At 44.2% G+C, this 23,649-nt stretch overlaps 1 protein-coding gene across 1 annotated transcript in view; it reads left to right on the top strand.

Moving 5' to 3' along the window:
- Nucleotides 1-697: 697 nt before the first annotated feature.
- KLF3 (Kruppel like factor 3) overlaps nt 698-23,649 on the top strand; it is a 35,119-nt gene continuing 12,167 nt past the window's right edge. The window contains exon 1 of the mRNA XM_032223945.1: nt 698-990. The gene's annotated coding sequence lies outside the window, so the exon portion shown is untranslated. The remainder of the gene's footprint in view (nt 991-23,649) is intronic.

Below are 23,649 nucleotides of genomic sequence, written 5' to 3' on the forward strand. Positions count from 1 at the left end.
GTGTGTGTGTTTGTTTGTGTGTGTGTTTATGTGTGTGTGCTTGTGTGTGTGTTTGTGTGCTTCTGTTTGTGTGTGCTTGTGTGTGTTTATGTGCATGTGGTTGTGTGTCCTTGTGTGTGTGCTTAGGTGTGTGTTTGTGTGCTTGAGCTTGTGTGTGTCCTTGTGTATGCTTGTGTGTGTGCTTATGTGCATGTGCTTGTGTGTGCTTGTGTGAGTCTCTCTCTCTCTCTCATTCCGAAGCGGGTGCCAGGTGCGGCCGCCTCCCAGGCTGACAAGCAGCGGGCGGGGGAGGCGGGCAGGCAGGCCGGGAGGGAAGGAGGGGAGGAGGGCGGCCAGCGGCAGCTGGAAGGGCGAGTTTGGCAGCGGGGCGGCTCCCCCTCTGCTGCTCGGCGGCGGCTGCAGGGGGGTAATTAAGCCGCCGGCTGGGGCAGGAGGAGGAGGAGGAGGAGCGGCCGAGCCAGCAGCCGGCCTCGCTCTGCCTCCCGGGGCCGAGCAGGGCAGAGCCGCTGCGTGCCCGACTTGTTTGTGTGCGAAGGAGGCGCCCAGCCCAGCAGGGACTCCAGCCGCGCCCCGGCCCCTGGCTGGGCTGGCGGTGCGCGGAAAGCCTCGCCCCAGCCAGCCGGGGAGACGCCCTGCCTGCTCAGCCGGCTGAGTGATCGGCGCGCCCCTCCCGGACCCTGCCCGCCCGCCTCTCCCCCGCTGCCCTCCCCGCCCTCTAAGTTACCCCGCCGGCCCAGGGAGCCTGGCACAGCCAGCCAGCCGCGCCGGCGATCATGTGACAGCGCTGCCTAGTGCCAGGAGCCCGGGTGGGGGAAAAGAAGGCAGTGCAGGAGGAGGCCAGCCAGAGGCGTCCGGCCCCACCGAGGTGGCCCGCCCGCTGGAGAAAGAGAGAGAGAGAGAACCCGAAGGGAAAAGGCTGACGGAGCTCCCCGCGCCCAAGCCAGCCCCAACAGCGCCAACTTCGCAGGTTGGATGCTTTGACAAGTCAAAGTAAGTCCTGCCGGGGTGGGAGGAGGAGGAGGAGGAAGAAGAAGAAAGAAGTGAGTGGGTGCCAAGAAGGCTCAACGGGTCTGTTACCGGCAGCAAGGGGTCTTGGAGCGCTCGGGAGGAGGGGGAGGAAAAAGAGGGGGATTGCGAAGAAGGCGCAACGCGTCTGTTAAAAGGGGTCTTAGGGGGCTCGGGGGAGAGGGAGGAAGAGGAAGAAAGGGGGGTTGATAGGAAGGCTCTACGGGTCTGTTACTAAGAGAAAGGGGTCTTGGAGGCCTCGGAAGCAAGAGGAAGAGGAAATGGGGGAGCAAAAAGGCTCAACGGGTCTGTTACCTGGAGCAAGGGGTCTTGGAGACCTTGGGAGGAGGAGGAGGAAGAAGAAGAAGCGGGGGATTGCGAAGAAGGCTCCACGCGTCTGTTAAAAGGGGTCTTGAAGCGCTTGGGAGGAAGAGGATGAAGAAGGGATTGCGAAGAAGGCTCAACGTGTCTATTGCAAGGAGAAGGGGGTCTTGGAGGGCTCTGGAGGAAGAGGAAGATGGGGGGTTGAGAGGAAGTCTCAACGTGTCTGTTAAAAAAAGAAGGGGGGTCTTGAAGGGCTCGGGGGGAGGAGGAAGAAGGGGGTTGTGAGGAAGGCGCAACGTGTCTGTTACCAGGAGAAAGGGGACGTGGAGCGCTCGGGAGGAAGAAGAAGAAGAAATGGGGGAGGGGGTGCCAAGAAGGCGCAACGTGTCTGTTACCCGGAGAAAAGAGTCTTGGAGCGCTTGGGAAGAGGAGGAGGAGGGAGAAGGGGGGCTGCGAGGAAGGCTCAAGGCGTCTGTTGAAAGGAGCGAGGGGGGTCTTGGAGCGCTCGGGCGGCAGCAAGAGGAGCGGTCCGAGAGGGTCCTCGCGATGGGAGAGAAGGCGAGCGCAGCTCTTTATCGACGTGGCGGGCCGGGCAAAAGTGCCACTTGGGTGAAAACCTTGGCAGCTGCAAGAGAGGGAGTGCGGGACATGGGGAGGGGGGGGGGTCTCAGGATGGATGGATGGATGGATAGATAGATAGATAGATAGATAGATAGATAGATAGATAGATAGATAGATAGATAGATAGATAGATAGATAGATAGATAGATAGATAGATAGCCACCCCCCAGAGCTGGTGGAAACTCCAGAGGAAGGAGGCTTAGTAGGAGGGCTGGGGGACCCAGCAGCCTTGCCCCCTTCGGATCCCTGGCCGGAGGGGACACAACGCCTTGCCAGTTCCCAGGGATCTCCTCATCTGCGATTGGCTGGGTGGAACTGGGGGTGGTGTGGGAGAGAAAGATCTTTTTAGGGTTCGGGAAATCTCCTTTGTATGCGCTTGTTTCTCCCTTCCTCGTGGAGAGCCGAGGGGAAAGGAAAGGAAAGGCATTGGAACAAAACGCAGAGCTTTTTGCAAAAAAGAAAGAAAGAAAAGAGGACAGCAATGCTGGATTGGACTGTTTGATCCCCTCCCCATTCTTGGGATGGGGGAGGAGAGAGGCTTTGTGAGCTTCCCCCCACCCCCCATGGGTGACCTGCTTTCTTGACACCCGGTGACCCTTTCAATTCCCAGACCGAAGCAACTGGAGAGAAATCCATTTAAATCCTGTGCAGTTCCTGCTTTTGTTCCTCTCTGTACACCCACTAAGATGAGGGTTGTGATTATTTTGAATTTGCAGAGTCCTCCTTATACTGCTAAATAAAGAGGGCATCTGATAGGGAAGGTGTCCAATGTGAAACGTTTCTTCTTCTTTTATTTACTTAGAAAATGTCTTTGCCACTCGCTTGTTCCAAACACTCTTAAAGATTTCTGTAGAATATGTTATTTTCATAACAGTACCGTTGGGCCTAGTTTTAGCTCCCACACTTCAAAAATGATATGTCTTGACATGGAGATACTGTGTTGCGATTTTACTTCTTCCCAGATTTTAAAGCGCGCACACACACACACACACTGTGTGTACACATACACCTTTATTTATGGCACCTGCATTGATTTTTATTAAAATGGTGTTACTATTTACATAACACCCCTAGAAATATCAGAACAATGTGCAAATAGTACAACTTTTAAACCTAATTGGAATAGACATCAATATTCAACTTCTGTTTCTCTCTCTCTCCAAATATTGCTTTCTGGCTGTTTTAAGAAAAATGTAATACTGCTTATTTGGAAGGCTTGTGAGATGCAGACTTTATAGCTATCATTTGAACCTAACTTAGAATGCCACTTCTGGAATAAATTAAACCCTTCCAGGTGACAAAACTTCAAATGTGCTCCCTTTTTGATACAGGCATTTGTGTCAAGCTGGGGGGGGGGGAGTTAGAGAGAATTCACTCTTTTAAATTATTGTTATAATTTGGCCATTCGTTGTCATTTAAGTTCTTTTTGCATAGCTGTAAATGTCATAGTTTACACTGAGCCCAGGTACATTTTTCTCCAGTTTTGGGGAAAATGGAAACTTGTATTGGAGTCATTAGCACATTGAGACACGTTTTTTAACTTATAAACATCTGCTGTCATCATAAAGATCGTTTTCAAAACTTGTTGAAATGCTTGACCAATCCTTAGCCACTTGATCAAAACTAGGTTCTATCAATCTAATATTACTACTGTATTTAGGCTCAAGGAAATTATATATTTTGTGTGTGCTTGTGTGGCACTGATGCTTCACCTGACAGCATTAGTGCCACAACAAGCACACAATACACAAAATATACAATCATCCAAGCGCTTGCCGAAGTGAAGTGGCAAGTTCAGACTTCTGACTTTGGCTTTTCCTGAATGTTATACTGATAAAGAAACTTGACATGAAAATAAACTTGGAGAGTAAGAGTGATTAATAAAGAAAGAAAGCTTATTCTTCAAATCTTACGCCTTTCTTTTTTTACAAGTAGTCAGAACTTACACTGTGACCTGTTATGTGAAGAAAAGTCTATTTTCTTTTCCTGTCTAGATATTCTGCCCCAGATCCTCCCTCCCTTCTAAGTTATAATAACTAGGGCCACTGTTGCTCAGTTTAAGGGTAGTGTAATCTACAAGGCAACGGGTTAGGGGAAAAAACTGGAATATTTCGTTGGAAAAAAAAAAGAGACAAACGCATTAATCAAAGGTTACAGTGCTGTGCATATATTTACTTTGGGGTAAGCTGCATTTAGCCCATTTTGTCTGTGTTCCAAATAAACGTGTACTGTGTATTTGATTGCTTCGGGCCCAACATTTGTCATTATTAATTTTAAGAGTTTCAGCCACATAATCTAAGGTGTTTTCCACTTCTAAGTAGCTGAGAAAGTGTGGGCTCCATCGGTAGTCAACGGCGGTGGAGACTGGGGGATTGAAAACTTTGCTCCAGTCGTCGGGTGTCACGTTAAGCTAACACAAAGCGAAGAAAAGTTGTGTGCAGTTCTGCTTAAGGGTGTGTGATGGTTAAACATCAGCCTTGTAGAAACAATGCAGAGTGGAGACACCACTTTTTTAAAAAGGCTCCGGTGTCCACCCTGGACATGGTGATCTATGGTTTATTGTGACAGAAGTGTATGGAACGTCAAGTGAATTTAGAAATGGTATTTGTTCCTAAACGGTGGTTAATCCCTTATTATGCTTTGTTTGAACAGAGCTGGATTCATAACTAGGATGTGTAGTCTTTGATTACGACTCTTTGTTTAGTGACCATTCAAAGTTATGACGGCATTGGGGGGGGGGAATAATGATTTATGACTGTTTTTCACACTTGGAACTGTTCCAGTGAATCAAAATTTAGACGCTTGGCAACTGGTTCATATTTACGACTGTGGTTGTATCTCCGGGGTCACATGATCCCCTTTGGCGACCTTCTGACAATGGGGGAAGCCAGACTTCTCCACTGCAGTCGTTTGCTTAACAACAGTGATGAGAAAGGCTGTAAAATGGAGCCAAATTCCCTTAGTGGATATTTCACTTAACAATGAAAAGTTTGGCCTCAATTGTGAAGTCCATGACTACCTGTATTTTGAGTCGTGGCTTGTTTCCAGCAAACAAACTGGGAGGAAATGTTGTTTATTGTTCAGTCACAAACCTCAGTGAATTAAAATCCAACAAATCTTACGAATTTCTCAAACCCAGCTTAGAACACGGGAGAGAAGATGGTTGAATACGTCATATCACTGTGGGTGTAGCTATCACTAAATCCTGTAGTTCATTTACATGATGAGCGAAAGCTTAGTTTAATGTTTCAAGATTTGTTTCTGGTGTTCCCCCACCTATCCATATCCCTTGGATATAGATATAAATGTAAATTTTCAGCACTTAGTTGCCTTTGGCTGATTTCCCCCACAAGCATCATCATATCTGGTGAATACACCATAAGATCCCAGATCTATAAACCAGATGAGAAGTCAGAAAATATCCAGAAGTGGACAGTGCTAATCTGTGGTTATCTTGCAGCTAAGAAAATTACATTGGCATCTTTAGATCTGATGGTGGCATTGCCTATTGATTCCATAATACTATATACTTTGATTGTGGCATAATCCACAGTGAACAGAGATTCTTTAATTGAACAGATTTGCATATAGATGTAATAAAGATAAGCAGAGACAGGACAGCCATTTTCTGAAACGATATAGGGTCTCCCGCTTGAGCCGGGGGTTAGACTAGAAGACCTCCAAGGTACCTTCCAACTCTGCTAGCCCTAAAATAATGCTCTATTTTTTATTTTATTTTTAGTTTATTTCATTTGTAAACATAACCGGAATCAAACTCTGCATTCCGACAGCATCATCAAGGCTTTGTTCATTATTTTAGATTTGTTTTTTTTTTTTTAAATTAAGAGTCTCTTAAATATTTGAGCAGCTCGGTGCGGGAGTGGAGAAGCCCATCTATTGGGGTGGTATTGCCTCCTGTAGATAGTCCACCCGGTCCTCTCCGGATAGAGACTGTGGTTTGGATTCGGCTTCATTGACCCAACGGCTGTGTTTGTGGTGGGTTTGTTCATGGTGGAAGCCACCCGCCCCCTTCTCCGTCGGACATGAGCGGGAGAGTCAGGAAAGGTCACCTAGATGTTTCTCTGGCCTTTCTTCCTTCCTTCCTTCCTTCCTTCCTTCCTTCCTTCCTTCCTTCCTTCCTTCCTTCCTTTCTTTCTTTCTTTCTTTCTTCCTTCCTTCCTTTCTTTCTTTGTTTCTTTCCAGCCAACAGAGACAGAGAGAGAGAGGGAGAGCCACTAGCACTGTTTCCTGTTCTTTGTTTCAAGGCTGGGCTTTGCGTCACACATTCCAAGTAGCATATGTGTGTTCTTTCCTGTTTCAGGCTGTTTTGTGGTAGATCAGTAGCCCAGACCTGTCCTCTTGTCACTGCCCCAACAACAGTTCAGGCTCCACCCAGCGAATTATCATGTCTCCGCACACTCCAGATTGCTTAAAAAAAAACGCCTGTGTTATGTCACCACCCAAGAGCCAGTCTTAACCTTTTCATTCGCGCACAGGCTGCCACCTTGTTTATTTAGAGTAGAGATTATTTTCTGGGTTGGATTGTTTTTGTTTGAGAGGAGGGGGAGAAAAGGGGTAGATGTGGTGCTTTTACATATATATATATATATGTAAAAATGCGGAGAGGTGGTGATATATTTGGGGAAACCAAAGGAAAACCATTCTCTCGTTGACATGCCTGCGTAATTTCTACAGGAACATTCCCCGTGAGTCGATGATGCCATCGACCACCAAAATTTTATTCAAATTTTCTTTTAACCGAGCCACCGGTTCCACAATAAAAGATAAACCTACTTCTCTAAAAGTTTGACAAAGTTTTAGGGTAAGCTTTCTCCCACAAATAGCTGCTAATGGCTTTTGTTCTTTAGGCAATGGTTTCGAGGTTGTTCTTTGTGTTATCGCTGGTATTTTTATCGGTCAACAAGACCGACTAGACAGACGGAAGTTTATTCTGTCTGCCCGTTTGTCTGTCCAGTCGGCCTCCACTTTGCAAGTTTCCCAGGCGTTTCCCAGTGTCATCAACGTTGACAGAGAATCCAGAGGGATCGGGGCACCTCCTAACAGCCCCTGTATTCACGACACAAGAAAACTGGATTTTGGAATTCAGGATTGGGGGGGGGGGGAGGAATCAAAGGTGTTTCGGAATTAGGAAGGGAATATTTCGATCAGTTCAGATTCTGCCCTGGGCCCTGTCTGTTCATCAGCCCGATGAGATGGTTTAAAAAACTCGTTTTTCCTAATAACAGAATATTGTACTGGGCTTAGTAACACACTCCTTGTTGAAACAGCGTGGCTGGTCAGATGAGAAACACCACACATTCACAACGAGAGCAAGCGGGCAGAATGTGCTGATGAGGAAGTTCCGAGTGAGAACTTGAAGTATCTCCATTATTATTTTCGGTGTTGCTAGTAAATGAGCTGAAGATGCATTTTGCAGGCACCACTTCTTCCTCGGACTCTATGACTATTTATAAACAAACGACACCAAGGAAGACATTTTCAGGCTGAGACAACCTCCCCAGTCAGCTGTAAACCCCATGCTACTGAAATATTAATTTCCTCACCTAGTTTTGTACGAATTCCAAAAAAAGTAAAACATGCGGAAATTGAACAGGCCCACGCTGTTGCATTTGTGCACTGAAGGAAAGGTTGCAATTCTCTTGTGATTTTTTCCCCCCCCACATCAAAAAATAACTTATTCAAAAGGAAACGACATTGTTCCATTATTGGACAAGTAACAGCCGAAAGCTTTTTGATAAATAAATGGCTTAAATTATTTTGACTTTTTTCTTTGATGCAATAATATTTTATTATTACATCGTCCTGGATTTTTAAGTTTAGTAACCATTCAATGTTACAACATCACTGAAAAAAGTGATTTAGGAACGTTTTTCATACACTTGGCAACATCCCCGTGGTCACTTGATCCAAATTCAGATGCTTAGCCGTGGACTCACCTTTATGACGGTCGCAATATCCTGAGGTCACATGATCTCCTTTTGCGACTTTCCAACAAGCCAAGTCACTGGGGAAACCAGTTTCATTTAACGACCATGTTACTAACTTAACAACTGCCGCGATTAACAATGATGGACAGAAAGGTCGCAAAATGGGACAAAATTCACTTAACGAAGGTCTCACTTAGTAACCGAAATTTTGGGCTCAATGACAGTGGTGAGTTCAGAACTACCTGTAATATCTTTTATACATCGTGTTGTTCCGGTCCAGAGTAAGAGGTTTACGTGGAGTCGCAGGTGTCTAATATTGACAGGAATTTGAGCGGGTTGTAAGGTGTGTACGTGTGCAAGAGAAAAGTCCAGATGGCAGGTGTGGCCACTGGATTGCACTGCCGTGTTGTTTCTTTGACCCACAAAGAAGTAAAAAAACCTTCCATGACATCCCTGGGGAATCATAGCTAAAGGATGTAATTGAAGGCAGATCAGATTATGGGTGTAGTCTAATAGGGATTGATTCACACACGTGCCAAGGTCTCCCGCTTGCTGCATTCAGTCACATGAAGCTGTGATCAGAGCTGGGTACAAAATTGACCTCAGATTTAACAGAGTTGTAAGGGACCCTGTAAGGTCATCAAGTCCAACCCCCTGCCCAAGCAAGAGACCTACCCTACACCATATCTGACCGATGGCAGTCCAGGCTCTTCTTGAAAGCTTCCGGGGATGAAGCTCCCACATCTTCTGATGTTTGTTAGCCTAATTAATTTGAAGCTTTGGGGATTGCCGTACTTCCCCATTAAAACTTTGTGGTGCAGTTAGCTGGATTTTTTTCTGGCCATTTATACGATATACTAAAAAAAAAAAATGCCTGGGGAATTCTGTGAGTTGAAATCCACAGGTATTAAAAGTTGCCAAGGTTGGACACCCTTGTGCTAAGCCACAGTTTGGGCAGTTCACGTTACTTTTAACAGCATTTTGAGTCCTCCTGACTGGCAAATTGCAAGTAAATAAGCAATGTTTAGCCGAAGAGAACTTTGAGCCTAAGTTCACTTGTTTAATCGAACCACGGTGAAACATAATGGTAGTCCAAAAACTGAATGACACAACATGGAAGTAACCCCAAAAAGAAGCAAAATATCTTTTTCTGAACGGTACAAGAGAGACTAGGTAGCATACGGGGTTTGTTGCAGCTTGTTGCTATTTGTGTTTGTAAGCCGGGGTTTCGCAGAAGGGATAGGCAGTCAAGGTATCTATAGCTGATCTTGGGGAAAGGAAGGGAGGGATGGAAGGAAGGAAGGAAGGAAGGAAGGAAGGAAGGAAGGCAGGCAGGCAGGCAGGCAGGCAGGGATAATGGGGAAAAGAAGAAACAATGGTGGGAGGGAGGGAAGAAATAGGAAGGGAGGGACAAGAGGGGGGGAGGGAGGGGAGGGAGGAAGGAATAGGAAGGGAGGGACAAGAGGGTGGGAGGGATGGGAGGGAGGAAGGAAGAGGAAGGGAGGTATGGAAGGAATAGGAAGGGAGGGACAAGAGGGTGAGAGGGGGATGGGAGGGAGGGAGGGAGGGAGGAAGGCATAATGGGGAAAAGAAGAAACAATGTGGGAGGGAGAGAAGGAAGGAAGGAATAATAGGAAGGGAGGGATGAGAGGGTGGGATGGATGGAAAGAAGGAAGACATGAGGAAAAGAAGGAACAAGGGAGGCAGGGAGGGAGTGATGCAAGGAAGGAAAAAGGCATAATGGAGAAAAGAAGGAACAAGGGGGGAATTAAGGAGTGATTGGAAAAGGAGATAACATTGCCAACTTAAAAAGAAAGTTAAAAAAAAACAACTCCTGAAAATAATACCTACTTGATTTTTTATTTTATTTTTAGTATAAGATGAGACAGACAGAAACATATCTTTGCTGTCAATATTGCGCTAATTTACCTTTCAACAATAAACTAGCGTTTCTGGAGGCCCTACAATCTTTTTCTCAATCTTTCTCAACCTGGCCTACTGAAGACAAGCAGATGACTAGGAAGGTAGACTTGACCAAGATCGCGTCTTCTTCTCCCAAACTTGGAATGCTTGCCAATTCCAGCTCACCTGAAACACGAGTAGAAAACCATATTTGTTCGTCTCTTTCGTGTGAGATCGAAGGTCCAGTTGACCAGCCTAGTTGGACTTTGCCTCTTACACAAACAGGATCTTGAAAATATTGGGGCAGCTGTTTTTGCACGACTGCAGTAAGTTGCAAAAAGCCTTTTTCTCATAACATTTCACGGCAGGTCGTCCTGGATTTTTACGTCTACTGACCGATCAAGTTACAATGCCCATGAAAAAAAGTGATTTACGAACGTTTCCCACACACTCACGATCGTTATGACATCCCCAGGGTCACGTGATCCAAATTCAGATGCTTAGCCACCAACTTCGTATTTATGACGGTTGCGTCAGTCTCCTGTCTTAATGGGATCCTCTTCTGCGGCCTTCTGACAAGCCAAGTCATTGGAGAAGCCGGATCCACTTAATAACCATGTTATATGGTTATCTCAAGACCTAAAATGGACACCTAACATCAAAAACATCATCATAAAAGCACAACAAAGGATGTTCTTTCTGTGCCAACTCAAAGTGCCCACGGAGCTGCTGATTCAGTTCTACAGAGGAATTATTGAGTCTGTCATCTGCACCTCTATAACTGTCTGGTTTGGCTCTGCAACCCAACAAGACAGAGGCAGATTTCAACGGATAATCAGAACTGCAGAAAAAACAATTACTGCCAATCTGCCTTCCATGGAGGACCTGGACACTGCACAGGTCAAAAAGAGGGCTGTGAAAATATATACGGACCCCTCACCTCATGGACATAAATTGTTTCAACTCCTACCCTCAAAACGACGCTATAGAGCACTGCACACCAGAACAACTAGACACAAGGACAGTTTTTCCTTGAATGCCATCACTCTGCTAAACAAATAATTCCCTCAGTATTGTCCAACTATTCACTAAGGCTACATTACTATTTACTATTAGTCTTCTCATCGTTCCTATCACCCATCTCCTCCCAATTATAACTGCAGGACTGTAACTTTGTTGCTTGTATCCTTATGATTTGATTGTTTCCTAGTATGATCTTAATTGCTTATTTGTACCCTATGACTATCATTAAGTGTTGTACCTTATGATTCTTGACGAATGTATCTTGTCTTTTTATGTACACTGAGAGGATCTGCACCAAAGACAACTTCTTTGTGTCCAATCACACTTGGCCAATGAAGAATTCTATTCTATTCTATTCTTAACTTAACTGCAGTGAGTAACTTAACAAATGTGGCAAGAGAAATCATACAATGGGTCAAAGCTCACTTAACAAATTTCTCACTTAGCAACATACATTTTAGGGTCCATTATGGTCATAAGATGAGGACTACTTGTATCCATTATCAGCAAAGCTGTTGCAAACCATGGGACTCTGCAAATAGTCATAAGTGTGATCACATAAGCAACTGTCCATCAGATTTCAGAATCAGGTGATAAATACCTTCGCAGACGTCTGTTGTAACTTTGGTCTCTAAGCGGCTGGTTATAGGTTGAGGACTTTCCATGTGCCAGTATAAAATGTATTCCTTTCAGGACTCTGAAATTTGTCTTGTCACTTTTGCACTGACACTTCTCTTTTGAGATAATGTTGATTCTGTCATTTAGGGGGACCTGAATGTGAAGATTTCTTGTTTTTCATTAACTGTTGCTAATTTTAAAAAAAGATTTATCATTTCTGTGATTCAAATTAATGCGTGTTGCGGAGAGACTGGCCCAAAAGATATTGAATGTATTCTTCCCATTAATATTGATAATGATTATATTATGAATCCCATTCAAGCATAAAGGGCAAAATCCTATTTAGGTTTCGCCTTCAAATAAAATTGCTTTGAAAAAAAATATCTGGCAATTTTCATAAATACAGATAGTCCTCAACTTACGACATTTCTGTTGCTGAGAGAGAGGTTTGTTAAGCAAGTTTTATCCCAGTTTACAACCTTTCTTGACACAGTTGTTAAGTGAATCACTGCAGTTGTTAAAAATTAGCAACACGGTTGTTAAGTGAATCTGGTCGCAAAAGGTGATCACATGCCCCGGGACCCTGCAGCTGTCATTTGCCAAGCATTTGAATTTTAATCATGTGACCATGGGAATGCTGCCATGGCCATAAGGATGAGGAAAGGTCATAAGTCACTTTTTCAGTGCCGTTGTTTCTTTGAATGGTCACTAAGTGAATTGTCGTAAGTTGAGAGTCACCTGTATTGTATAAACTTGTGTCAAAGGGATAAATTATGGATACTACATAAAGGTATGTAAAGCAGGCGAATTTTATGAAAGTTAAGTACATTTGAATTTAACAGAGATTTGGGTATCTCTGCGATAGTCGTTTGCCTTCCGATTGTGGCCAGACTGTGTTTTCCACTGCTATGTTCCGGTGAATCATAAAAAGATGGTGTATTTCTGCTAACCATCTTGGTTGGATTTAAGCTGTAAATCAGTGTTTTATTGTAACGTTAATGCTCTTAGTCAGAGGAAGTGCTTTATGAAGAGAGAGATTCTCTGCAGCCAACACGGAAGTGTTTTCATTCCAAAGATGTAGTTGGTTCGAGTCCATAATTTGATATTTGGCAGGGACTCTCGGAGGAATCAATTTAAATCTTCTCTATGCGAAGTTTTCATCCGTGACCAGACTTCCCTTATATAGGGTTTATAATAGCCATTGTTTATAGGATCCAAGAAGAGCCAACATAACAGCGATAGGAACAAAACACAGCTACTGCTGGGGATTTTGAATTCAAAGATTAGTCATAAGTAAGGCTTGTAAAAAGGGATGTTTATTACAAGCGGCTTCATAGCTTAAGCATTCTAGTCTCTTTGGGGGGAGGAAATATTCTGAGTTCAGTGCATCGTTTTTTTAAAAATTCATCATCTTCTTTCTTGTCTCTTGTTTCGTCTTTGTTTTTTTTCATTATCAGTACGTTGCCTCTTTTCGGATTTTCCCATCTTACTCATATCAACAGCAGGAAATTTTGTTCAGTTTCTGACTTTAGGAGACTCTGTCGGCGTGAATGAATGTGAAGCACCTGCTTGTTCTGACCTAGGCTTCCTGAGAGAGGATAAATCACAATCTTAGGTGCAAAAAACGCTCTTTTATTTATACAGCTGTGAATGATGGTCATCCACAGCCCTCAAGGCTCCACGAAGATTCCGACAGATATCTGCTCGAGTTGCCACCGTCTTTCAGGGGAATGCTGATAAAGACCAACCTTATCTCCCAGGGATTGTTCCAGAGACCTCATTGCCATCTGCAGAGCAAAGCCAAACTGAGCCACAGCGTCAAACAGAACTTGTCAAAGCGTCAACTGACCAGATGAACTAATTGCTCCCTGCAAAAGCTCACTTCCCCATTTGCTCCTCTTTTATGTCTTATGGGAGGGGCCAATCATCTCCAAGCCTTACTCCCAAGTCGACCCTGTTTCCTTAGTTGTTCTTGCCTTCTGGCAGCTCTGCACATGCGCACACTGGGAACAGGCTCCTGCTGTTCTTCTGCCTCGCTGATGTCAGACTCCGAAGCACATAACTACCAGATGGCCTTGGTCCCATCTCTGCCTCCGACGCAGAGCCCTCGTCCGAGCCTTCCCCAGACCCCAGGATTGGCCCATGTTGCTCCCCAACCTCCTCACTGTTGGACTCTGCGACCAGCTCTGCAGGCTGCTGGCAGACCTGGCACTCGAAACCCTTCTTCTGTATCGAGCTTTGCGATATCCACCGTTGACATAAATAGGGAATTCATGAAGTTGCTAGGATTGGAAGCTGTCTTTTCAGCCAGAGTTATCTGATGAACTTTGAACGTGTCTGGTTATAAAATGAAATTGTGGTGGAAGGATGAAATTGGGTACAAGGAAGCTAGGAGGAGGGATCGGAGTCCTGTCCTTTGTAATTAAACCTTCTTTTGTAAGTGTGATGCATGCATACAACCCACGTAATAGAAGGCCTGGCTTCAGTGGCACAGTTGTTGCAGCTGTCATCTTGTGTCGTTGTTGTTGTTGTTTTGACCTCCCCCTGCTCCCTTGGAGGCCTCTGCTCCTGGCATTTTCTGCCGTGGTCTATTTTCATTAGCTTGAAATGTGTATCTCTAAATTAAAGGGATGGGTTAATATGAACGATTATTGTTCTAGGTGGGACGCAGTGGCTCAGTGGCTAAGACGCTGAGCTTGTCGATCAGAAAGGTCGGCAGTTCTGTGGTTTGAATCCCTAGTGCCGCGTAACTGAGTGAGCTCCTGTTACTTGTCCCAGCTTCTGCCAACCTAGCAGTTCGAAAGCACGTAAAAATGCAAGTAGAAAAATAGGAACCACCTTTGGTGGGAAGGTAACAGCGTTCTGTGCGCCTTCAGCATTTAGTCATACCAGCCACATGACCACGGAGATGTCTTTGGACAGCGCTGACTGTTTGGCTTCAAAACAGAGATGAGGACTGCCCCCTAGAGACGGGATCATATTTACGAGGGGAAATTTTATTTTTATCATTCCAGGAAACAAAAATCTGTAATTTTGTAATACTTATTGAACGATCGCTGTCTAATATTCAGTTGTGCTAAAGTTGTATTATCCTAAAATGTGAATCTAGATAGTCCTCAACTTACAACCGTTCGTTGAGTGACCGTTGAAAGTTACAACGGCACTGAAAAAATTGATGTAGCTGTTTCACACTTACGACTCTTGCAAAATCCCCACAATCACACAATCAAAATTCAGACGCTCGGCAGCTGACTCATACTTATGACTGTTGCAGTGTCCCAGGGTCATGTGATTATCCTTTTGCGACCTTCTGAACAGCCAACTCAACGAGGAAATCCAGATTCACTTAACAACTGGGTTACTAACTTAACAACTGCAGTGATTCGCTTAACAACTGTGGCAAGAGAGGCCGTAAAATGGGGCAAGATTCATTCAAATGTCTCACTTGGCAGCAGAACCTTTGGGCTCAATTGTGGTCATAAGTTGAGGACTACTTCCACATTGGATATTAGTGTTTCCGGATCCTGTTCCAATATTGGAGAATTTTGTTAGGGGAACCTCAGCTTGGCGTGTTGTAAAATCTCTCATGTGTCTTCCATGGATCTCCATACATGGAAGGTCATTAGAAGGCATGATGATGTCATGTCTACCATGACATCATCACATAAATGATGCAAATTTTGTGATTTCCATCGGTTGCATTGGGACAATTACGATGATAATAATGTACATGATCCCACTTACTCCACTCACCTCACAGCAGATAGCTGGGTCTTCTAAGGTCCCTACATTTGAGGAGTTACTATTTAATTAGCCCAGACTTGGGACATTATTTCCTCTGAATGTTAGAACAGAATAACAGAGTTGGGAAGGGACCTTAGAGGTCTTCTAGTCCAACCACTGCTCAGGCATAGGAAACCCTATACCAGTGATGGCAAACCTTTTTTGACTGCCGTGCCAAAAGTGGGGGGAGCACAGGGGGGTCGTGCGCCAGCGTGCCACACCCATAATGCTATGCGTGCGCAGGCCCAAGCGTGCGTGTGTGCAATCAGAGACACACACACCCCGGTGTTTGCCGCGGTTTTTTCACCTTCCCCAGGCTCCAGAAGCTTTTTAAGCCCTGCCCCCCCCCCCCCCGCCCCCCGGAGCTTCCCTGAAGCCTCCAGAGGGCAAAAAACAGACCTACAGGGAACCCGGAAGTTCAGGAATGGTGATTTCCGGTTTGTCCTTAGGGCTGATTTTCAACCTCCAGAGACTTCAGGGAAGCCTCCTGAAGGCCCCTGAAGGCTCCGGACAGCGAAAATTAGCCCTACGGACAAACCAGAAGCCACCATTCTTGAATTTCCAGTTTGCCCGTAGGGCCGGTTTTTCACGCTTTGGAGGCTTGAGCCTCGCATGCCCTGAACAAATGGTTCCATGTGCCTCCTGTGGCACGTGTACCGTAGGTTCACCATCACAGCCCTATACTGTACCATTTCAGATAAATGGTTGTCCAGTGTTGTCTTAAAAACGTCCAGTGTTGGAGCATTCACAACTTCTGGAGGCAAGTTCTTCCACTGATTAATTGTTCTAATTCTCAGGAAATGTGTCCTTAGTTCTAAGTTGCTTCTCTCCTTGATGAGTTTCCACCCATTGCTTCTTGTTTTGCCCTCAGGTGGTTTGGAGAATAGCTTGACTCCCTCTTCTTTGTGGAAACCCCTGAGATATTGGAAGACTGCTATCATGTCTCCCCTGGTCCTTCTTTTCATTAAACTAGACAGACCCAATTCCTGCAACCGTTCTTCATATATTTTAGTCTCCAGTCCCCTAATCTTCGTTGTTGCTCTTCTCTGCGCTCTTTCTAGAGACTCCACATCTTTTTTTACACTGTGGCGACCAAAACTGAATGCAGTATTCCAAGTGTGGCCTTACTTATCATGCTTATCAAAACTAATAATTGATTGTGATGTTGAAAGACAGCCACTTTACTCTATTTTGCATTGCTACAGGAAAAATGGCATTCGGAAGCTCACTTCCATGGATCTTAATCTGACCTGACTTGCAGTTTTATACTTAGGGACTGAGAGGAGAGAAATTATGTTTGGGTGAAAATATCTCCAATCAGTGCATTCAGCCCAGGTGGAAAGATAAATGTGTTGTAGTAGAAAGAAAAAAGAGGAAGAAGGGGCACAGTGCTCAGTGGTGAAGACGCTGAGCTTGTTGATCAGAAAGGTTGGCAGTTCGTGGTTCGAATCCCTAGCGCCGCATAACAGAGTGAGCTCCCGTTCCTTATCCCAACTTCTGCCAACCTAGCAATTCGAAAGCACGTAAAAAATGCAAGTAGAAAAATAGGGACCACTTTTGGTGGGAAGGTAACAGCGTTCCGTGCGGCTTCGGTGTTTAGTCATGCCGGTCACATAACCACGGACAGCACTGGCTCTTCGGCTTTGAAACGGAGATGAGCAGCGTCCCCTAGAGTGAGGAACGACTAGTACATATGGGGAACCTTTACCTTTGCCTTAGGAAGATAAGAGCTGGTAAGACTTTGAACAAGAAAATCACTAATGTGGAAAGGTTGAGGTACTCTGGTTAAATACTCAGACTATTGATTCTTTAGAGGAAAAGACACAAAAGAGATAACAACGTAACAACAGTTCATTTAGTGACTGTTCTAAGTTAGCACACTTATGATGGCTTTTCACACTTCATGGCAGCATCTCCATGGTCAAATGATCGAAATTGGGATACTTGGCAACTAGATTCCTATTTATGACGGTTGCAGCATCCCGGGGTCACCTGGTCCCCTATTGTGACCTTCTGACAAACAAAGTCGATGAGGGGGGAGCAAGATTCTCTTAACGACCAGGTTACTAACTGAAGAAGTGCAAAAGATGTAGCAACTGTGGCTAAGGGAGGCCGTAAAATGGAGCAAAACTCAACAAACGTCTCACTTCACAACATAAATTTTGGGCTCGGTTGCGGTCGTAAGTCGAGGACTGTTTATATATCCCAATGCAAAGGATTTAAGAGACTTGTATGCCATGCAGGGCATGGATGCCTGTTTGTTTAATGGGGATGGCTCTTTTCAGTTCAAGAACCACCTTGCATAAAACATAGATTTTCACATCTAAAAATTGCTTTAACAACAGGAAAGAGACTTATCTGTGTGGTGGGGAGGGGAGGGGGGGCATAAGCCAGTTTTTGCTTTTAAATTTTTTTGTAGTGTAGTCCAATATATTCCATCTGCTTGATTTCATTCCCAAAGGGGAAAGCAGAAGAGAATTAGTACCTGCTGGGAACATTTTTTCTTTCTTTCTCTAAAGTGTTTATTTTTACCTTAACTATATTCAGAGATATTTCTCTTCCATTTTTCCTTTTAACGAAAGTATTGGCTACCATGTCTGTCTTCAGCCTTCCAGCTGTTTCATATGAATTCCAGAGACGAAATGTTGTTGTTGGTTGCGAATTGGCGTCCGACCCATCGCGACCCCATGGACAACGTTCCTCCAGGCCTTCCTGTCCTCTACCATCCTCCGGAGTCCACTTAAACTCACACTGATTGTTTCGGTGACTCCATCCAGTCCTCCATTGTTCCCAGCATGAGGTTCTTCTCCAGTGAGTCCTTCCTTCTCATCAAAAGTATTTGAGTTTCCTCTTCAGGATCTGGCCTTCTAAAGAGCAGTCAGGGTTGATCTCCTCTAGGACTGACCGGTTGGATGGCCTGGCAGTCCAAGGTGCTCGCAGAAGTCTTCTCCAGCACCAGAGTTCAAAGGCCTCCATTCTTTGGGGCTCAGCCTTGCAACTGGGAAAACCATAGCCTTGACTATATGCACTTTAGTTGGCAGGGTGATGTCTCTGCTTTATAGTATGCTGTCTAGATTTGCCATAGCTTTCCTCCCCATAGACAAAATATCTCATTTCAAACATAATGCTAAATGTTAGCAATATCTCCAGGATTGCTGTATTCCTAAAACACCAGTAGCCCCTCTTGAAATTGGAATGAATTTTATTGTTTACAAATACATGATGTGTGAGGTTTCCTACCTTGCTTATGGATGAAAGCGAAGGAAAGCCTTCTGGCATGCACGCACCAGCCAGCTGGTCTTCGGATTTCTGGTGCTTCGGCCACAGGCGCATGCACGCGTGTTCCGCTTTGGGCACTCGGTGATGAAAAAGTTCACTTTCACTGATCTAGACTGTCATATTCCCATGAAAATTTCTCCATATGTTCCAGCAACGAAACCACTTCATGCACCTTGCCTATAAATCCCGACTACTAATACACGTCACCTCTGTTTGTTTGAATATCTGTTTTGAATCAAAATCTTTTAATAAATTGATTAAAGCAGTTCTTTCTTCTCTGCTTTGAAGGTGTGGGGGGGTGAAACCCCTATACCATTCCATAAACAGGTAGTCCTCAACTTAAAACCACAATTGAGCCCAAAATTTCTGTGGTTCAGTGAGACATTTAAGTGAATTTTGACCCATTTTATGACCTTTCTTGCCAGAGTTGTTAAGTGAACCACTGAAGTTAGTAATACAATCGTTAAGTGAATCTGGTTCTGCTTGTCAAAAGGGGATCACATGACCTTGGGATACAGCAGCAGTCATAAGTAAGAACCCGTTGCCATGCATCTGAATTTTGATCACACAACCCCGCGGCTGCTGCAAAGGCAGTAAGTGTGAAAAATGGTCATAAGTCACTTTTTTTTAGTGCCATTGTAACTCCGAACTAGGCCACTAAAAGGAACGGTTGAAAGTTGAGAACTATCTGTACTTCATTTGCTTTTAAATGTCTGCTTTTTAAATCTTGTTCTCTTTCCTGGCTGTTTTGCTCTCTGAAAGCTGAAGCTTAAGACAGGAAGTCAGATAACTTTCTGCTCTGATAAGGAATTCTTTGTCTCTCAGAACTGGCCGGACGCTCTTAGCCATTTCAACTTGGAAGATTTTTGTTTGCTTACTTACTAACTTGATTTATACACTGTCCTAGGCTAAAATGACTCCAAGAGACTTATTTCCCCATCTTTCAGTAGGAAAGTTAAAAGAGAAAAAGGGGGGGGACAGTATTAACCATATAATCATTAAGAGTTACTGTTGGAATTTCATGGATTTTATACAAGTAGTGATATTCAGTAGAGAGAGATATTCTTCAATCAGTAGATGGCAGTGTTTATAAGTTTGCAGTTGCATCTATGGTATAAGCTGCTTCCTTCTGGCAGTTAAGGCGAAAACCACATGTGGATTGTGCACTGTCTGTTCTGTTGAGCTATATACAGAATTTCTAACAGTTGTAACTACAATTCTTCTGCATTTGCAGATCTATCACCTTTTCAACAACTTTCCCTTAAAAAGGGGAGATTGCAGACAGGAAAATATTTACCTACTGTTGTTGAGCTGAGCAATGGCTTCTTGAGAAGAAACCATCCCAGCTTTGTCTTCAAAACAGACAAGGCCACCTCCTCTCTCACATATGTGTTCAGCTCCTGAACCAGTTTCCTTTACCTCCCTCAAGATATTCACCTGTCAGGAAGGACAGAGGTCTAAATCACAGGTGGCAGAACTAACCCCAAAAAAGAATCTTGTTCAAAATCTGGCACCAAAGATCAGGTCCAGATGTGAAAGTCCAATTAAACTGATTTATTGCTAAACATTGCTATGCCCAGGAATCTTCTCAACTAATGGCCAACCTCTGATTAGAATTAGAGAAGTGTCAGTAGAGTTTGAGAGCGGTTGGATTTTCTCTGCTTGTGGCTACGTAAGAATTCTGGGCTGATCCCCCTTTCAACTCTGCCTCCCGGGTTCTGCAATTAAGAAATCACTGTTAATTCTTAATGTCCATTAAATCAGAAATTATATGATTTGTAACAGTGTAGGAAGTTAGCACCCACCCCTCTCCTAGAAAAATGAAACATTTTAGGAAATATTAAAAGGGCAGAATATTTCCCCTAAAAGGGAGGCAGAAACTCACACCCACTCAACCTTTGTCAATGAGCCATTAAGGCCTGAGCCAGTTATGTAGTATGGTAGATCTACATAACAAAGATCTACCTCCTTCAGGCAGAACCATAATAGGAATCCCAAAGCCCGTCCATTACATTATCACCCAGCAAGAGTCAACCAAGCTTGAGACTCAGGACAGTCTACAGAGTTGCCCCTGCACGGCCCCACGGGAGTCTGACAACCAATCAGAATACAAACTCAAATTCAAAGCCCAACAGAGGGTATAAATCTCTTTCTCTCCCATACACCCATGTGTCTCAAACCATGTGATCCTGTCCACCATTAAGCCATCTTTTCAAGCGGCCTCCATGTTTCCCAGTGTCCTTCTTCCCGCTTGGAACTGAACCCAGATGGACATTTCTTCCAACAACAGTTTGCATTCGAATGAGGCAAGGGAGATTGACAGACGAATGTCAACTGCATTGTGTTGTTCATCAATTTCTGCAAAGTTTCCCAATGTTTTCGGCTTTGCGGACCGGCGAAGGGGTGGGAGAGGGGATGGTTCCACGCAAGCTCATGGCCGAGACGTGGGCTGCAGCCCCGGGAGGGGTTGGGGAGCTCTGTGATAATAGATCTTTTCTTCTCAAAAAAACTAGTACTGCAAATGGGAAGGATCTAATTAGATCACAAAGACACAATGGAAGCATAGCATGCACAAACAAGTGCATTCTTTGTTTCATCTGTTTGGCTGCGTTCAAGATCTGTTGAGGAATTTTGACTCAAATCCTAACTCTGTAATTTCTCAGGTTAAAGAATGTTTTCGTTCTTTCAAAATAAAATATGAATAGAGTAGAAAGCTTAGTGTTTGGATTATTATTTTTTTAAGTTAGCTTGTATTGTTTGCTCAGGGTGGTAATAGTTTAAAATAAGTCAGTCTATGATTTTTAATACAGTTTGTTGTTGCAATAATTCCATTAGGTTTCACACAGAATCTCAAAAAGTTTGAATTTTTAGGCACTGTGTTTCAGAATTTTAAGCTGCAATTGCATCCTAGAAAAAGGTTAAAGAGAAACCAGGGTCTTGAACTTCAGCAATGAATAAAAATGCATTTTTCAGCTTGGACATACTTTTTTCCTTTCAAAACTAGGGGGGTTTTTCCCCTCTTAAAACAAAGCAAAAACAGAACAAATTGTGGGAAAATAAGTGTACCACTGCAAGATAACAAGCTATGTAAATACTGTAAAATGAACAGTGTGATCAAAGCTTTATCTGAAGGTGTATTCAGTTCATTCACTTAAATCATTATTGTATTTCTATTGTATTTCTCTAGCAATTTTCTCTCACTCCAGATAAATATGATTGGATTTTTTAATGGGCGAACAATAGAATTATCTTAGACTTTTAGAAAAGGCATAGTTTTGATATTTGACTTGTTGGCAAAAAGCAACTGATTTTGTTTTAATTTTAGTAGCATGTTTTCAAAACTATTTTCTTTTAAGTTGCACAAACGTGTCCTTTGCTTCTATTTTTGGCTCTATTTAAATATTAGTGCCAAAGCACTTAAAAAATACTTCGATTAACTGAGGGAACTTAGTTAGAATTATTATTATTTTTTTGCTGGACTACTGAAGGAAATGTAAATTGTTTTCTTTTGATGGCAGCCTGTCTTCTAAACTTTAGGAAGTTTGAGAGGAATAAATAAGAGAATTTCACAGCGCCTTTGGAATGAGTTCCTCCTTCCTTCCTTTCTCACAAGGAAGTGGGAATTAAGGAAAATGTGTTTACAGAAACATATGGGATCTGTAGAGGGAAGCAAGTAAGAGTGATCAAGATTTCAGTCTGGATGGTTAACAACAGGCTTCGACTGAACCCTGGCAAGACTGATCACTGGTCCCTATCTAACAAAATGCAATTCAGTGGTGGAAAAGGTTAAGGTTCTACATTTAGGCAAGAAAAAACAAATGCACAGGTACAGCTAACCTTTTTCTCCAAAATTGTCCCTGTGCACACAATAGTGCGTGCGTGCATGCCCACACCTACAATGCAATGTGCCCGCACACAACATTCATGCGCCCGCGACACACACACACACGGCCTACTCAACCTCCTATATCACGGCAGAAGGGAAGGGGTCCTCCAGAGCCTGTTTACGGACTTTCGGAACTTCCGGGCATCTTGTTGTTTGCCCTCCCCAGGCTCCAGAGTTTTTCCTTGAGCCTCTGGGAGGGCAAAAATTGCCTCCCGTGGGCTCCAGAGGCCCTCCCTGAAGCCTCCTGGCACCAAAAATGGAGCACGGGGGGAATGCTGTACCCCCCCTCTACTCCCCCCGCCCCCTGTGCGTGTGTGCCCAGCCCTCACACATGCACAAACGTCTCCCGCATGAATGGCAGAGACCCAGAAATCAGCTGGCCATTGGGAGGTGCACGCGCATGCGTGGTGCAGCTGAACTGGGCGATGGCTTGTGTGCCCGCAGAGAGGGCCTCCTCGTGCCATAGGTTTGCCATCACGGGTATGGGGTCTTCTCGTTGAACAGGGGCTTGACTAGAAGACCTCCAAGGTCACTTACAGCTCTATTCCGATTGAAAGTGACTTATTTATCAAGTTGATTAGCTCCCAATCTCACCGAAAGTGACTGGACTTGTATCCAGTCCTCACTCTCACGACCACTGTCAAGTAATTGGAATTCAGGCATTTTACTGTGTAAAAGATGGTAAAAACAGGGCATGCAACTCACTTAACAATTGTCTTGCTTAGCAGTGGTCGTAAGTTGAGGACGCCTATAAATACGATACATGCACAAATAAATAAAACAAAATCTCTTTTCTCGTCTTGCTTTCCCCGGATCTGGTGATCCTGCCTCTTTCAGCAGGAGAAAGTGTAGAGCAGAAAAAAAGAGATTTCATTTTTGCCATCCCCGACTTGCTCTCTCCTGGTTATCAGACCTGCGCTTTAGATTGGGCTTGTTTCTTGCCTTTTATACCTGGCCTTATTTGCATACAAAAACCTCGTTTCTTCGCTTAGCGCAGGGCGTGAGCGAAATCTTATCACAACCGGTGTCCTGTTTGGACAAGTTGCATTGCCTTGGCCTCGATCCACAGGGTGGAGCAGCAGGGAAGGGATGGGGAAAACTACCCCGTGCAGTTTTCTTTTTTCTTTTTAACACAAGGCAAAGCAAGATTGTTTTCTTAAGGGAGCAGGGTTCGTTATCTGATTTCTTATTAATGCTATCTACAATTCTACATGTCTAAAATGTTGGGCATGGTGTGGGGGGAGGGGGTTCTCTTTGAAC

This window comes from Thamnophis elegans, chromosome 9 (assembly GCF_009769535.1).
Source record: "Thamnophis elegans isolate rThaEle1 chromosome 9, rThaEle1.pri, whole genome shotgun sequence".
Lineage (NCBI taxonomy): Eukaryota > Metazoa > Chordata > Lepidosauria > Squamata > Colubridae > Thamnophis > Thamnophis elegans.